This window comes from Cibotium barometz, chromosome 25, assembly GCF_041138505.1.
Source record: "Cibotium barometz isolate CiBa-2024 chromosome 25, ASM4113850v1, whole genome shotgun sequence".
Taxonomy (NCBI): Eukaryota; Viridiplantae; Streptophyta; class Polypodiopsida; order Cyatheales; family Cibotiaceae; genus Cibotium; species Cibotium barometz.
In genome coordinates, this window is record NC_141070.1 from 20144102 (window position 1) to 20158919 (window position 14818).

Below are 14818 nucleotides of genomic sequence, written 5' to 3' on the forward strand. Positions count from 1 at the left end.
CAAAAGTTTGGTCCCTATCGGAGCATGTTTGGGTACGATGGTATGGGGAAGGCCCGGATTTTCCATGGCCTCTAAAGCACCAAGAGACTTGAAAAATCCGGACTGGGCACTAATTACCAATCCAAACATGCTCCGATGGGGACCAAACTTTGCAAGCATGTGGGGGGGGACCCACCCCCACATGCTTGCAAAGTTTGGTCCCTATCAGAGCATGTTTGGGTACGATGGCATGGGGAAGGCCCGGATTTTCCATGGCCTCTTAAGCACCAAGATACTTCAAAAATCCGGACTGCGCGCTAATTACCAATCCAAACATGCTCTGATTGTGACCAAACTTTGCAAGCATGTGGGGGTGGGTCCCCCCCATGCTTGCAAAGTTTGGTCCCCATCGGAGCATGTTTGGGTACGATGGTATGGGGAAGGCCCGGATTTTCCATGGCCTCTTAAGCACCAAGATACTTCAAAAATCCGGACTGGGCACTAATTACCAATCCAAACATGCTCCGATGGGGACCAAACTTTGCAAGCATGTGGGGGGACCCACCCCCACATGCTTGCAAAGTTTGGTCCCTATCGGAGCATGTTTGGGTACGATGGTATGGGGAAGGCCCGGATTTTCCATGGCCTCTTAAGCACCAAGATACTTCAAAAATCCGGACTGGGCGCTAATCCAAACATGCTCTGATTGTGACCAAACTTTGCAAGCATGTGGGGGTGGGTCCCCCCCATGCTTGCAAAGTTTGGTCCCCATCGGAGCATGTTTGGGTACGATGGTATGGGGAAGGCCCGGATTTTCCATGGCATCTTAAGCACCAAGAGACTTGACAAATCCGGACTGGGCGGCGCTAATTACCAATCCAAACATGCTCTGATTGTGACCAAACTTTGCAAGCATGTGGGGGGGACCCACCCCGACATGCTTGCAAATTTTGGTCCCCATCGGAGCATGTTTGGGTACGATGGTATGGGGAAGGCCCGGATTTTCCATGGCCTCTTAAGCACCAAGAGACTTCAAGAACCCACACTAGGCACTAATTACCAATCCAAACATGCTCTGATTATGACCAAACTTTGCAATCATGTGGGGGGGAGCCACCCCCACATGTTTGCAAAGTTTGGTCCCCATCGGAGCATGTTTGGGTACGATGGTATGGGGAAGGCCCGGATTTTCCATGGCCTCTTAAGCACCAAGAGACTTCAAAAATCCGGACTGGGCGCTAATTACCAATCCAAACATACTCTCATTGTGACCAAACTTTGCAATCATGTGGGGGGGACCCACCCCCACATGCTTGCAAAGTTTGGTCCCCATCGGAGCATGTTTGGGTACGATGGTATGGGGAAGGCCCGGATTGTCCATGGCCTCTTAAGCACCAAGAGACTTCAAAAACCCGCACTGGGTAGTAATTATCAATCCAAACATGCTCTGATTGTGACCAAACTTTTCAAGCATGTGGGGGGGACCCACCCCCACATGCTTGCAAAGTTTGGTCCCTATCGGAGCATGTTTGGGTACGATGGTATGGGGAAGGCCCGGATTTTCCATGGCCTCTTAAGCACCAAGAGACTTCAAAAATCCGGACTGAGCAGTAATTACCAATCCAAACATGCTCCGATGGGGACCAAACTTTGCAAGCATGTGGGGGGGACCCACCCCCACATGCTTGCAAAGTTTAATCCCTATCGGAGCATGTTTGGGTACGATGGTATGGGGAAGGCCCGGATTTTCCATGGCCTCTTAAGCACCAAGAGACTTCAAGAACCCACACTAGGCACTAATTACCAATCCAAACATGCTCTAATTATGACCAAACTTTGCAATCATGTGGGGGGGACCCACCCCCACATGCTTGCAAAGTTTGGTCCCCATCGGAGCATGTTTGGGTACGATGGTATGGGGAAGCCCCGGATTTTCCATGGCCTCTTAAGCACCAAGAGACTTCAAAAACCCGCACTGGGCACTAATTACCAATCCAAACATGCTCTGATTGTGACCAAACTTTGCAATCATGTGGGGGAGACCCACCCCCACATGCTTGCAAAGTTTGGTCCCTATCGGAGCATGTTTGGGTACGATGATATGGGGAAGGCCCGGATTTTCCATGGCCTCTTAAGCACCAAGAGACTTCAAAAACCCGCACTGGGCGCTAATTACCAATCCAAACATGCTCTGATTGTGACCAAACTTTGCAACCATGTGGGGGGGACCCACCCCCACATGCTTGCAAAGTTTGGTCCCTATCGGAGCATGTTTGGGTACGATGGTATGGGGAAGGCCCGGATTTTCCATGGCCTCTAAAGCACCAAGAGACTTGAAAAATCCGGACTGGGCACTAATTACCAATCCAAACATGCTCCGATGGGGACCAAACTTTGCAAGCATGTGGGGGGGACCCACCCCCACATGCTTGCAAAGTTTGGTCCCTATCGGAGCATGTTTGGGTACGATGGCATGGGGAAGGCCCGGATTTTCCATGGCCTCTTAAGCACCAAGATACTTCAAAAATCCGGACTGCGCGCTAATTACCAATCCAAACATGCTCTGATTGTGACCAAACTTTGCAAGCATGTGGGGGTGGGTCCCCCCCATGCTTGCAAAGTTTGGTCCCCATCGGAGCATGTTTGGGTACGATGGTATGGGGAAGGCCCGGATTTTCCATGGCCTCTTAAGCACCAAGAGACTTGAAAAATCCGGACTGGGTGCTAATTACCAATCCAAACATGCTCTGATTGTGACCAAACTTTGCAAGCATGTGGGGGGGACCCACCCCCACATGCTTGCAAAGTTTGGTCCCCATCGGAGCATGTTTGGGTACGATGGTATGGGGAAGGCCCGGATTTTCCATGGCCTCTTAAGCACCAAGAGACTTCAAAAACCCGCATTGGGCACTAATTACCAATCCAAACATGCTCTGATTGTGACCAAACTTTGCAATCATGTGGGGGGGACCCACCCCCACATGCTTGCAAAGTTTGGTCCCTATCGGAGCATGTTTGGGTACGATGGTATGGGGAAGGCCCGGATTTTCCATGGCCTCTTAAGCACCAAGAGACTTCAAAAACCCGCACTGGGCGCTAATTACCAATCCAAACATGCTCTGATTGTGACCAAACTTTGCAAGCATGTGGGGGGGACCCACCCCCACATGCTTGCAAAGTTTGGTCCCTATCGGAGCATGTTTGGGTATGATGGTATGGGGAAGGCCCGGATTTTCCATGGCCTCTTAAGCACCAAGAGACTTGAAAAATCCGGACTGGGCACTAATTACCAATCCAAACATGCTCCGATGGGGACCAAACTTTGCAAGCATGTGGGGGGACCCACCCCCACATGCTTGCAAAGTTTGGTCCCTATCGGAGCATGTTTGGGTACGATGGTATGGGGAAGGCCCGGATTTTCCATGGCCTCTTAAGCACCAAGATACTTCAAAAATCCGGACTGGGCGCTAATCCAAACATGCTCTGATTGTGACCAAACTTTGCAAGCATGTGGGGGTGGGTCCCCCCCCATGCTTGCAAAGTTTGGTCCCCATCGGAGCATGTTTGGGTACGATGGTATGGGGAAGGCCCGGATTTTCCATGGCCTCTTAAGCACCAAGAGACTTCAAGAACCCACACTAGGCACTAATTACCAATCCAAACATGCTCTAATTATGACCAAACTTTGCAATCATGTGGGGGGGACCCACCCCCACATGCTTGCAAAGTTTGGTCCCCATCGGAGCATGTTTGGGTACGATGGTATGGGGAAGGCCCGGATTTTCCATGGCCTCTTAAGCACCAAGAGACTTCAAAAACCCGCACTGGGCACTAATTACCAATCCAAACATGCTCTGATTGTGACCAAACTTTGCAATCATGTGAGGGAGACCCACCCCCACATGCTTGCAAAGTTTGGTCCCTATCGGAGCATGTTTGGGTACGATGATATGGGGAAGGCCCGGATTTTCCATGGCCTCTTAAGCACCAAGAGACTTCAAAAACCCGCACTGGGCGCTAATTACCAATCCAAACATGCTCTGATTGTGACCAAACTTTGCAACCATGTGGGGGGAACCCACCCCCACATGCTTACAAAGTTTGGTCCCTATCGGAGCATGTTTGGGTACGATGGTATGGGGAAGGCCCGGATTTTCCATGGCCTCTAAAGCACCAAGAGACTTGAAAAATCCGGACTGGGCACTAATTACCAATCCAAACATGCTCCGATGGGGACCAAACTTTGCAAGCATGTGGGGGGGACCCACCCCCACATGCTTGCAAAGTTTGGTCCCTATCGGAGCATGTTTGGGTACGATGGCATGGGGAAGGCCCGGATTTTCCATGGCCTCTTAAGCACCAAGATACTTCAAAAATCCGGACTGCGCGCTAATTACCAATCCAAACATGCTCTGATTGTGACCAAACTTTGCAAGCATGTGGGGGTGGGTCCCCCCCATGCTTGCAAAGTTTGGTCCCCATCGGAGCATGTTTGGGTACGATGGTATGGGGAAGGCCCGGATTTTCCATGGCCTCTTAAGCACCAAGAGACTTGAAAAATCCGGACTGGGTGCTAATTACCAATCCAAACATGCTCTGATTGTGACCAAACTTTGCAAGCATGTGGGGGGGACCCACCCCCACATGCTTGCAAAGTTTGGTCCCCATCGGAGCATGTTTGGGTACGATGGTATGGGGAAGGCCCGGATTTTCCATGGCCTCTTAAGCACCAAGAGACTTCAAAAACCCGCATTGGGCACTAATTACCAATCCAAACATGCTCTGATTATGACCAAACTTTGCAATCATGTGGGGGGGACCCACCCCCACATGCTTGCAAAGTTTGGTCCCTATCGGAGCATGTTTGGGTACGATGGTATGGGGAAGGCCCGGATTTTCCATGGCCTCTTAAGCACCAAGAGACTTCAAAAACCCGCACTGGGCGCTAATTACCAATACAAACATGCTCTGATTGTGACCAAACTTTGCAAGCATGTGGGGGGGACCCACCCCCACATGCTTGCAAAGTTTGGTCCCTATCGGAGCATGTTTGGGTATGATGGTATGGGGAAGGCCCGGATTTTCCATGGCCTTTTAAGCACCAAGAGACTTGAAAAATCCGGACTGGGCACTAATTACCAATCCAAACATGCTCCGATGTGGACCAAACTTTGCAAGCATGTGGGGGGACCCACCCCCACATGCTTGCAAAGTTTGGTCCCTATCGGAGCATGTTTGGGTACGATGGTATGGGGAAGGCCCGGATTTTCCATGGCCTCTTAAGCACCAAGATACTTCAAAAATCCGGACTGGGCGCTAATCCAAACATGCTCTGATTGTGACCAAACTTTGCAAGCATGTGGGGGTGGGTCCCCCCCCATGCTTGCAAAGTTTGGTCCCCATCGGAGCATGTTTGGGTACGAATGGTATGGGGAAGGCCCGGATTTTCCATGGCCTCTTAAGCACCAAGAGACTTGAAAAATCCGGACTGGGCGGCGCTAATTACCAATCCAAACATGCTCTGATTGTGACCAAACTTTGCAAGCATGGGGGGAGGACCCACCCCGACATGCTTGCAAATTTTGGTCCCCATCGGAGCATGTTTGGGTACGATGGTATGGGGAAGGCCCGGATTTTCCATGGCCTCTTAAGCACCAAGAGACTTCAAGAACCCAAACTAGGCACTAATTACCAATCCAAACATGCTCTGATTATGACCAAACTTTGCAATCATGTGGGGGGGAGCCACCCCCACATGTTTGCAAAGTTTGGTCCCCATCGGAGCATGTTTGGGTACGATGGTATGGGGAAGGCCCGGATTTTCCATGGCCTCTTAAGCACCAAGAGACTTCAAAAATCCGGACTGGGCGCTAATTACCAATCCAAACATACTCTCATTGTGACCAAACTTTGCAATCATGTGGGGGGGACCCACCCCCACATGCTTGCAAAGTTTGGTCCCCATCGGAGCATGTTTGGGTACGATGGTATGGGGAAGGCCCGGATTGTCCATGGCCTCTTAAGCACCAAGAGACTTCAAAAACCCGCACTGGGTAGTAATTACCAATCCAAACATGCTCTGATTGTGACCAAACTTTTCAGGCATGTGGGGGGGACCCACCCCCACATGCTTGCAAAGTTTGGTCCCTATCGGAGCATGTTTGGGTACGATGGTATGGGGAAGGCCCGGATTTTCCATGGCCTCTTAAGCACCAAGAGACTTGAAAAATCCGGACTGAGCACTAATTACCAATCCAAACATGCTCCGATGGGGACCAAACTTTGCAAGCATGTGGGGGGGACCCACCCCCACATGCTTGCAAAGTTTGGTCCCTATCGGAGCATGTTTGGGTACGATGGTATGGGGAAGGCCCGGATTTTCCATGGCGTCTTAAGCACCAAGAGACTTCAAGAACCCACACTAGGCACTAATTACCAATCCAAACATGCTCTGATTATGACCAAACTTTGCAATCATGTGGGGGGGACCCACCCCCACATGCTTGCAAAGTTTGGTCCCCATCGGAGCATGTTTGGGTACGATGGTATGGGGAAGGCCCGGATTTTCCATGGCCTCTTAAGCACCAAGAGACTTCAAAAACCCGCACTGGGCACTAATTACCAATCCAAACATGCTGTGATTGTGACCAAACTTTGCAATCATGTGGGGGAGACCCACCCCCACATGCTTGCAAAGTTTGGTCCCTATCGGAGCATGTTTGGGTATGATGATATGGGGAAGGCCCGGATTTTCCATGGCCTCTTAAGCACCAAGAGACTTCAAAAACCCGCACTGGGCGCTAATTACCAATCCAAACATGCTCTGATTGTGACCAAACTTTGCAACCATGTGGGGGGGACCCACCCCCACATGCTTGCAAAAGTTTGGTCCCTATCGGAGCATGTTTGGGTACGATGGTATGGGGAAGGCCCGGATTTTCCATGGCCTCTAAAGCACCAAGAGACTTGAAAAATCCGGACTGGGCACTAATTACCAATCCAAACATGCTCCGATGGGGACCAAACTTTGCAAGCATGTGGGGGGGGGACCCACCCCCACATGCTTGCAAAGTTTGGTCCCTATCAGAGCATGTTTGGGTACGATGGCATGGGGAAGGCCCGGATGTTCCATGGCCTCTTAAGCACCAAGATACTTCAAAAATCCGGACTGCGCGCTAATTACCAATCCAAACATGCTCTGATTGTGACCAAACTTTGCAAGCATGTGGGGGTGGGTCCCCCCCATGCTTGCAAAGTTTGGTCCCCATCGGAGCATGTTTGGGTACGATGGTATGGGGAAGGCCCGGATTTTCCATGGCCTCTTAAGCACCAAGATACTTCAAAAATCCGGACTGGGCACTAATTACCAATCCAAACATGCTCCGATGGGGACCAAACTTTGCAAGCATGTGGGGGGACCCACCCCCACATGCTTGCAAAGTTTGGTCCCTATCGGAGCATGTTTGGGTACGATGGTATGGGGAAGGCCCGGATTTTCCATGGCCTCTTAAGCACCAAGATACTTCAAAAATCCGGACTGGGCGCTAATCCAAACATGCTCTGATTGTGACCAAACTTTGCAAGCATGTGGGGGTGGGTCCCCCCCATGCTTGCAAAGTTTGGTCCCCATCGGAGCATGTTTGGGTACGATGGTATGGGGAAGGCCCGGATTTTCCATGGCCTCTTAAGCACCAAGAGACTTGACAAATCCGGACTGGGCGGCGCTAATTACCAATCCAAACATGCTCTGATTGTGACCAAACTTTGCAAGCATGTGGGGGGGACCCACCCCGACATGCTTGCAAATTTTGGTCCCCATCGGAGCATGTTTGGGTACGATGGTATGGGGAAGCCCGGATTTTCCATGGCCTCTTAAGCACCAAGAGACTTCAAGAACCCACACTAGGCACTAATTACCAATCCAAACATGCTCTGATTATGACCAAACTTTGCAATCATGTGGGGGGGAGCCACCCCCACATGTTTGCAAAGTTTGGTCCCCATCGGAGCATGTTTGGGTACGATGGTATGGGGAAGGCCCGGATTTTCCATGGCCTCTTAAGCACCAAGAGACTTCAAAAATCCGGACTGGGCGCTAATTACCAATCCAAACATACTCTCATTGTGACCAAACTTTGCAATCATGTGGGGGGGACCCACCCCCACATGCTTGCAAAGTTTGGTCCCCATCGGAGCATGTTTGGGTACGATGGTATGGGGAAGGCCCGGATTGTCCATGGCCTCTTAAGCACCAAGAGACTTCAAAAACCCGCACTGGGTAGTAATTACCAATCCAAACATGCTCTGATTGTGACCAAACTTTTCAAGCATGTGGGGGGGACCCACCCCCACATGCTTGCAAAGTTTGGTCCCTATCGGAGCATGTTTGGGTACGATGGTATGGGGAAGGCCTGGATTTTCCATGGCCTCTTAAGCACCAAGAGACTTGAAAAATCCGGACTGAGCACTAATTACCAATCCAAACATGCTCCGATGGGGACCAAACTTTGCAAGCATGTGGGGGGGACCCACCCCCACATGCTTGCAAAGTTTGGTCCCTATCGGAGCATGTTTGGGTACGATGGTATGGGGAAGGCCCGGATTTTCCATGGCCTCTTAAGCACCAAGAGACTTCAAGAACCCACACTAGGCACTAATTACCAATCCAAACATGCTCTGATTATGACCAAACTTTGCAATCATGTGGGGGGGACCCACCCCCACATGCTTGCAAAGTTTGGTCCCCATCGGAGCATGTTTGGGTACGATGGTATGGGGAAGGCCCGGATTTTCCATGGCCTCTTAAGCACCAAGAGACTTCAAAAACCCGCACTGGGCACTAATTACCAATCCAAACATGCTGTGATTGTGACCAAACTTTGCAATCATGTGGGGGAGACCCACCCCCACATGCTTGCAAAGTTTGGTCCCTATCGGAGCATGTTTGGGTATGATGATATGGGGAAGGCCCGGATTTTCCATGGCCTCTTAAGCACCAAGAGACTTCAAAAACCCGCACTGGGCGCTAATTACCAATCCAAACATGCTCTGATTGTGACCAAACTTTGTAACCATGTGGGGGGGACCCACCCCCACATGCTTGCAAAGTTTGGTCCCTATCGGAGCATGTTTGGGTACGATGGTATGGGGAAGGCCCGGATTTTCCATGGCCTCTAAAGCACCAAGAGACTTGAAAAATCCGGACTGGGCACTAATTACCAATCCAAACATGCTCCGATGGGGACCAAACTTTGCAAGCATGTGGGGGGGACCCACCCCCACATGCTTGCAAAGTTTGGTCCCTATCGGAGCATGTTTGGGTACGATGGCATGGGGAAGGCCCGGATTTTCCATGGCCTCTTAAGCACCAAGATACTTCAAAAATCCGGACTGCGCGCTAATTACCAATCCACACATGCTCTGATTGTGACCAAACTTTGCAAGCATGTGGGGGTGGGTCCCCCCCATGCTTGCAAAGTTTGGTCCCCATCGGAGCATGTTTGGGTACGATGGTATGGGGAAGGCCCGGATTTTCCATGGCCTCTTAAGCACCAAGAGACTTGAAAAATCCGGACTGGGTGCTAATTACCAATCCAAACATGCTCTGATTGTGACCAAACTTTGCAAGCATGTGGGGGGGACCCACCCCCACATGCTTGCAAAGTTTGGTCCCCATCGGAGCATGTTTGGGTACGATGGTATGGGGAAGGCCCGGATTTTCCATGGCCTCTTAAGCACCAAGAGACTTCAAAAACCCGCATTGGGCACTAATTACCAATCCAAACATGCTCTGATTATGACCAAACTTTGCAATCATGTGGGGGGGACCCACCCCCACATGCTTGCAAAGTTTGGTCCCTATCGGAGCATGTTTGGGTACGATGGTATGGGGAAGGCCCGGATTTTCCATGGCCTCTTAAGCACCAAGAGACTTCAAAAACCCGCACTGGGCGCTAATTACCAATCCAAACATGCTCTGATTGTGACCAAACTTTGCAAGCATGTGGGGGGGACCCACCCCCACATGCTTGCAAAGTTTGGTCCCTATCGGAGCATGTTTGGGTATGATGGTATGGGGAAGGCCCGGATTTTCCATGGCCTCTTAAGCACCAAGAGACTTGAAAAATCCGGACTGGGCACTAATTACCAATCCAAACATGCTCCGATGGGGACCAAACTTTGCAAGCATGTGGGGGGACCCACCCCCACATGCTTGCAAAGTTTGGTCCCTATCGGAGCATGTTTGGGTACGATGGTATGGGGAAGGCCCGGATTTTCCATGGCCTCTTAAGCACCAAGATACTTCAAAAATCCGGACTGGGCGCTAATCCAAACATGCTCTGATTGTGACCAAACTTTGCAAGCATGTGGGGGTGGGTCCCCCCCCCCATGCTTGCAAAGTTTGGTCCCCATCGGAGCATGTTTGGGTACGATGGTATGGGGAAGGCCCGGATTTTCCATGGCCTCTTAAGCACCAAGAGACTTGAAAAATCCAGACTGGGCGGCGCTAATTACCAGTCCAAACATGCTCTGATTGTGACCAAACTTTGCAAGCATGTGGGGGGGACCCACCCCGACATGCTTGCAAATTTTGGTCCCCATCGGAGCATGTTTGGGTACGATGGTATGGGGAAGGCCCGGATTTTCCATGGCCTCTTAAGCACCAAGAGACTTCAAGAACCCACACTAGGCACTAATTACCAATCCAAACATGCTCTGATTATGACCAAACTTTGCAATCATGTGGGGGGGAGCCACCCCCACATGTTTGCAAAGTTTGGTCCCCATCGGAGCATGTTTGGGTACGATGGTATGGGGAAGGCCCGGATTTTCCATGGCCTCTTAAGCACCAAGAGACTTCAAAAATCCGGACTGGGCGCTAATTACCAATCCAAACATACTCTCATTGTGACCAAACTTTGCAATCATGTGGGGGGGACCCACCCCCACATGCTTGCAAAGTTTGGTCCCTATCGGAGCATGTTTGGGTACGATGGTATGGGGAAGGCCCGGATTGTCCATGGCCTCTTAAGCACCAAGAGACTTCAAAAACCCGCACTGGGTAGTAATTACCAATCCAAACATGCTCTGATTGTGACCAAACTTTTCAAGCATGTGGGGGGGACCCACCCCCACATGCTTGCAAAGTTTGGTCCCTATCGGAGCATGTTTAGGTACGATGGTATGGGGAAGGCCCGGATTTTCCATGGCCTCTTAAGCACCAAGAGACTTGAAAAATCCGGACTGAGCACTAATTACCAATCCAAACATGCTCTGATGGGGACCAAACTTTGCAAGCATGTGGGGGGGACCCACCCCCACATGCTTGCAAAGTTTGGTCCCTATCGGAGCATGTTTGGGTACGATGGTATGGGGAAGGCCCGGATTTTCCATGGCCTCTTAAGCACCAAGAGACTTCAAGAACCCACACTAGGCACTAATTACCAATCCAAACATGCTTTGATTATGACCAAACTTTGCAATCATGTGGGGGGGACCCACCCCCACATGCTTGCAAAGTTTGGTCCCCATCGGAGCATGTTTGGGTACGATGGTATGGGGAAGGCCCGGATTTTCCATGGCCTCTTAAGCACCAAGAGACTTCAAAAACCCGCACTGGGCACTAATTACCAATCCAAACATGCTGTGATTGTGACCAAACTTTGCAATCATGTGGGGGAGACCCACCCCCACATGCTTGCAAAGTTTGGTCCCTATCGGAGCATGTTTGGGTATGATGATATGGGGAAGGCCCGGATTTTCCATGGCCTCTTAAGCACCAAGAGACTTCAAAAACCCGCACTGGGCGCTAATTACCAATCCAAACATGCTCTGATTGTGACCAAACTTTGCAACCATGTGGGGGGGACCCACCCCCACATGCTTGCAAAGTTTGGTCCCTATCGGAGCATGTTTGGGTACGATGGTATGGGGAAGGCCCGGATTTTCCATGGCCTCTAAAGCACCAAGAGACTTGAAAAATCCGGACTGGGCACTAATTACCAATCCAAACATGCTCCGATGGGGACCAAACTTTGCAAGCATGTGGGGGGGACCCACCCCCACATGCTTGCAAAGTTTGGTCCCTATCGGAGCATGTTTGGGTACGATGGCATGGGGAAGGCCCGGATTTTCCATGGCCTCTTAAGCACCAAGATACTTCAAAAATCCGGACTGCGCGCTAATTACCAATCCAAACATGCTCTGATTGTGACCAAACTTTGCAAGCATGTGGGGGTGGGTCCCCCCCATGCTTGCAAAGTTTGGTCCCCATCGGAGCATGTTTGGGTACGATGGTATGGGGAAGGCCCGGATTTTCCATGGCCTCTTAAGCACCAAGAGACTTGAAAAATCCGGACTGGGTGCTAATTACCAATCCAAACATGCTCTGATTGTGACCAAACTTTGCAAGCATGTGGGGGGGACCCACCCCCACATGCTTGCAAAGTTTGGTCCCCATCGGAGCATGTTTGGGTACGATGGTATGGGGAAGGCCCGGATTTTCCATGGCCTCTTAAGCACCAAGAGACTTCAAAAACCCGCATTGGGCACTAATTACCAATCCAAACATGCTCTGATTGTGACCAAACTTTGCAATCATGTGGGGGGGACCCACCCCCACATGCTTGCAAAGTTTGGTCCCTATCGGAGCATGTTTGGGTACGATGGTATGGGGAAGGCCCGGATTTTCCATGGCCTCTTAAGCACCAAGAGACTTCAAAAACCCGCACTGGGCGCTAATTACCAATCCAAACATGCTCTGATTGTGACCAAACTTTGCAAGCATGTGGGGGGGACCCACCCCCACATGCTTGCAAAGTTTGGTCCCTATCGGAGCATGTTTGGGTATGATGGTATGGGGAAGGCCCGGATTTTCCATGGCCTCTTAAGCACCAAGAGACTTGAAAAATCCGGACTGGGCACTAATTACCAATCCAAACATGCTCCGATGGGGACCAAACTTTGCAAGCATGTGGGGGGACCCACCCCCACATGCTTGCAAAGTTTGGTCCCTATCGGAGCATGTTTGGGTACGATGGTATGGGGAAGGCCCGGATTTTCCATGGCCTCTTAAGCACCAAGATACTTCAAAAATCCGGACTGGGCGCTAATCCAAACATGCTCTGATTGTGACCAAACTTTGCAAGCATGTGGGGGTGGGTCCCCCCCCATGCTTGCAAAGTTTGGTCCCCATCGGAGCATGTTTGGGTACGATGGTATGGGGAAGGCCCGGATTTTCCATGGCCTCTTAAGCACCAAGAGACTTCAAAAATCCGGACTGGGCGCTAATTACCAATCCAAACATACTCTCATTGTGACCAAACTTTGCAATCATGTGGGGGGACCCACCCCCACATGCTTGCAAAGTTTGGTTCCTATCGGAGCATGTTTGGGTACGATGGTATGGGGAAGGCCCGGATTTTCCATGGCCTCTTAAGCACCAAGAGACTTCAAGAACCCACACTAGGCACTAATTACCAATCCAAACATGCTCTGATTATGACCAAACTTTGCAATCATGTGGGGGGGACCCACCCCCACATGCTTGCAAAGTTTGGTCCCCATCGGAGCATGTTTGGGTACGATGGTATGGGGAAGGCCCGGATTTTCCATGGCCTCTTAAGCACCAAGAGACTTCAAAAACCCGCACTGGGCACTAATTACCAATCCAAACATGCTGTGATTGTGACCAAACTTTGCAATCATGTGGGGGAGACCCACCCCCACATGCTTGCAAAGTTTGGTCCCTATCGGAGCATGTTTGGGTATGATGATATGGGGAAGGCCCGGATTTTCCATGGCCTCTTAAGCACCAAGAGACTTCAAAAACCCGCACTGGGCGCTAATTACCAATCCAAACATGCTCTGATTGTGACCAAACTTTGTAACCATGTGGGGGGGACCCACCCCCACATGCTTGCAAAGTTTGGTCCCTATCGGAGCATGTTTGGGTACGATGGTATGGGGAAGGCCCGGATTTTCCATGGCCTCTAAAGCACCAAGAGACTTGAAAAATCCGGACTGGGCACTAATTACCAATCCAAACATGCTCCGATGGGGACCAAACTTTGCAAGCATGTGGGGGGGACCCACCCCCACATGCTTGCAAAGTTTGGTCCCTATCGGAGCATGTTTGGGTACGATGGCATGGGGAAGGCCCGGATTTTCCATGGCCTCTTAAGCACCAAGATACTTCAAAAATCCGGACTGCGCGCTAATTACCAATCCAAACATGCTCTGATTGTGACCAAACTTTGCAAGCATGTGGGGGTGGGTCCCCCCCATGCTTGCAAAGTTTGGTCCCCATCGGAGCATGTTTGGGTACGATGGTATGGGGAAGGCCCGGATTTTCCATGGCCTCTTAAGCACCAAGAGACTTGAAAAATCCGGACTGGGTGCTAATTACCAATCCAAACATGCTCTGATTGTGACCAAACTTTGCAAGCATGTGGGGGGGACCCACCCCCACATGCTTGCAAAGTTTGGTCCCCATCGGAGCATGTTTGGGTACGATGGTATGGGGAAGGCCCGGATTTTCCATGGCCTCTTAAGCACCAAGAGACTTCAAAAACCCGCATTGGGCACTAATTACCAATCCAAACATGCTCTGATTATGACCAAACTTTGCAATCATGTGGGGGGGACCCACCCCCACATGCTTGCAAAGTTTGGTCCCTATCGGAGCATGTTTGGGTACGATGGTATGGGGAAGGCCCGGATTTTCCATGGCCTCTTAAGCACCAAGAGACTTCAAAAACCCGCACTGGGCGCTAATTACCAATCCAAACATGCTCTGATTGTGACCAAACTTTGCAAGCATGTGGGGGGGACCCACCCC